The 2,549-nt window shown below is 40.1% G+C and overlaps 1 protein-coding gene across 1 annotated transcript in view; it reads right to left on the bottom strand.

The window, feature by feature from the left end:
* The window catches only part of LOC101855133, a 7,784-nt gene extending 5,394 nt beyond the window's left edge, over window positions 1–2,390 (bottom strand). Inside the window, exon 1 of the mRNA XM_005107073.3 lies at window positions 2,281–2,390. The gene's annotated coding sequence lies outside the window, so the exon portion shown is untranslated. The remainder of the gene's footprint in view (window positions 1–2,280) is intronic.
* Between the last annotated feature and the right edge of the window lie 159 nt (window positions 2,391–2,549).

Raw genomic sequence — 2,549 nt, 5'->3', positions numbered from 1 at the left:
AGAGGATAGTATAAGAGCGTATAGTTTCTAGTCCATCATTGGTCTTGTCTAGCTGCGGTGACGGTGGAAAAGGGAAGGGAAAGGAGGGGGTAGGCCTATTGTTTTCGGCCCAGACTCTGACAGCCGAGCGCCTATCGCTCCTCGTTATAATTCTCCTTATATATCTTCACTAGACGATTCCTCTTTTCGCCGGCTAGACTCATATGGGCCAGGTAAGTTATTAGTGGGGAGAAAGCGCTAAATAAATATCAAACAGGAACTATAGGGGGCAAAAAATCCAATAAAGAAAATAGATTAGTGCCATGCTGACAATAATGATATTTAGAAAAAGTCTGAACGATAAATACATGTACATGTACTGCTGATAAAATAATATATATGTCTGTGCTGCTCAAAACAGTCTCATTCTTATTTTAAGCAACACAGAGGCCAACTTGGCAATCAAGGGATACTCTATTCGCTCTGAGGGCAGTCGATGGATTTGCCCAGCGGACTGACGTCATCGCTGAATCGCTGGACCCGCGTGTTTGGTTTGTCCTCGTACAAAGTTCGGTGCTTTTTCGGTAGTTCCCACCCCCCTTATTTGACCTACATCTAGATCTAGATCTAGATATCTAGTTCTATACGTTTGATTCGCGGTGAGCTAAGATATCAAACCTTAAAACATTAAATTATGGTAAAATTCAGGGGGGAATGCCCCCCTGAAACCCCCTACCTATTTTTATTAGGTCAGGGGGGCAAGCCCCCTTGAAACCCCCCTACTCTTGGGGCCAAAACCCGTGAATAACAATTGCGGGGTGGGAACTACCGAAAAAGCGCCCAAAGTTCCGCGACGTGACGGTTAGACGGGATTTAAAGTTACGAGCCTGCGCGATAAACAAACGTGAAGGAATGAGGCTATTTCTCGACAAAACAGCAGTGAATCCCACTTGACTATTTGAGAGCCTTCAAATCGGCAAGGTGATTTTTGAATGTTGATACATGTTTGTTTGGATTTACTTAAAACTGAATGAAAATCATCGTCAGCTATATAAACCTCTAGTCAACAGTCCAGCTGACAAAAATCTGACCGGCACCCAAAGAGTCTACGTTATGTACTATCTTTGCGGCACCGCCGGTCTAGCCCAGTTAACAAACCGCCACTGATTATCATCATTGTCATCATTAGATACTGAAGAAGCAGTAAAGAGTAAAGAGCCTTTGGTGTCTGTAGTCAGTAGGCCTACATCAACTACATCACGTAGGTGCTGTAGATAAGATAACTACTATATACAGTCTGGCGGTAGTCTGGACAGGTCGAGGAAACGTGGATCTTTGGTGGCTGTCTCCTAGCTAACTGAGATAGACAGATCTATTATTTCTATTTATTTATTTATTTATTCATTTATTGGGGAGGGGGTGGTCAGTATATGTTTATTCATTTATTTATATATGGGGGGGGGGGGGGGGGGATATACGTGGACCTCTGCAACTGAGCTTATACTGTTGTACATCTTCTTTTTTTTCCTTTTAATATGGTAATGTAAAATAAAACTAAATTCACCTGAGATTTTTCTCTTGTCAATAAAACCTCGTCAAGGAAATTCACATAAGTTAGATATCCGATTATCGTGTTTTTCAGCAACAATAAACCATTGATCTAATATTAATATACAGGTTATTTAAAGAGAATAACCCCCCTCCCCTTGAAATAAAAAGTAAGAAACAAACAAGAAATAAACTCATCCGTTTTCCTGCTTTTCGTTGTATGTCAGCAACAATAAGCCTGTGGGTGGTTGGCGGGAGCTCTGCTGAGGTTTGCTCCCTCTTTCCAATCAAATATATATCATCTTTATCTCTCCTCCTTCTCTTTTGTGTTTGTTACTCTCTTGTAACACCTCTAATCCTCGGCACTTATATGACCTTATAGTGTTGCAAATGCCGTAAAACTCTTTCTTAAGCCCAAACCAATAATTATTTTATTAACCTGTTTTCACCTTTTTCTTAGATTACTCATACTGCCAGATTGAAAAAAAAGACACCTTCACACCAACCTGCTGTTCACGGACTGTAGGTATATCAGCAACAACGAATCCCACTCTTTTGATGAAATGAATTTAAAAAAGAAAAAAATCCCCCCCCCCCCTCCCCCACCAACCACATCCCTGCCTTTTTTCTACACTATCGCCTCGTGGACTGACCAAAAAAAAAATCCAATTAAAAATTAAATGAACTTGCATACTACATCTATATTTTCCCACAGAAATAAACGCCAAATCAATTAATAAAAATACATCTTACCTTTTTCCTCTGATGCTCAAAAACTAAAACTAAAATCTCGTTAGAAAAACGAAACGTTCAAATCAAGTGGCCCTCCCTCTGTGGGTATTTCGCAACAATGAAGCCCGTCACATTCATATCATGAATTATATACGTTTAAAAAAATTGTGTGTGAGTGTGTTTTTTATAATACATATGTACATTTTATTAGATCTATGTGTGTCTGTGTGTGTGTGTGTGTGTGTGTGTGTGTGTGTGTGTGTGTGTGTGTGTGTGTGTGTGTGTGTGTG

Source organism: Aplysia californica, unplaced genomic scaffold, assembly GCF_000002075.1.
Source record: "Aplysia californica isolate F4 #8 unplaced genomic scaffold, AplCal3.0 scaffold00573, whole genome shotgun sequence".
In the NCBI taxonomy this organism is placed as follows: domain Eukaryota; kingdom Metazoa; phylum Mollusca; class Gastropoda; order Aplysiida; family Aplysiidae; genus Aplysia; species Aplysia californica.
This window is presented reverse-complemented; position numbering and strand designations above follow the sequence as displayed.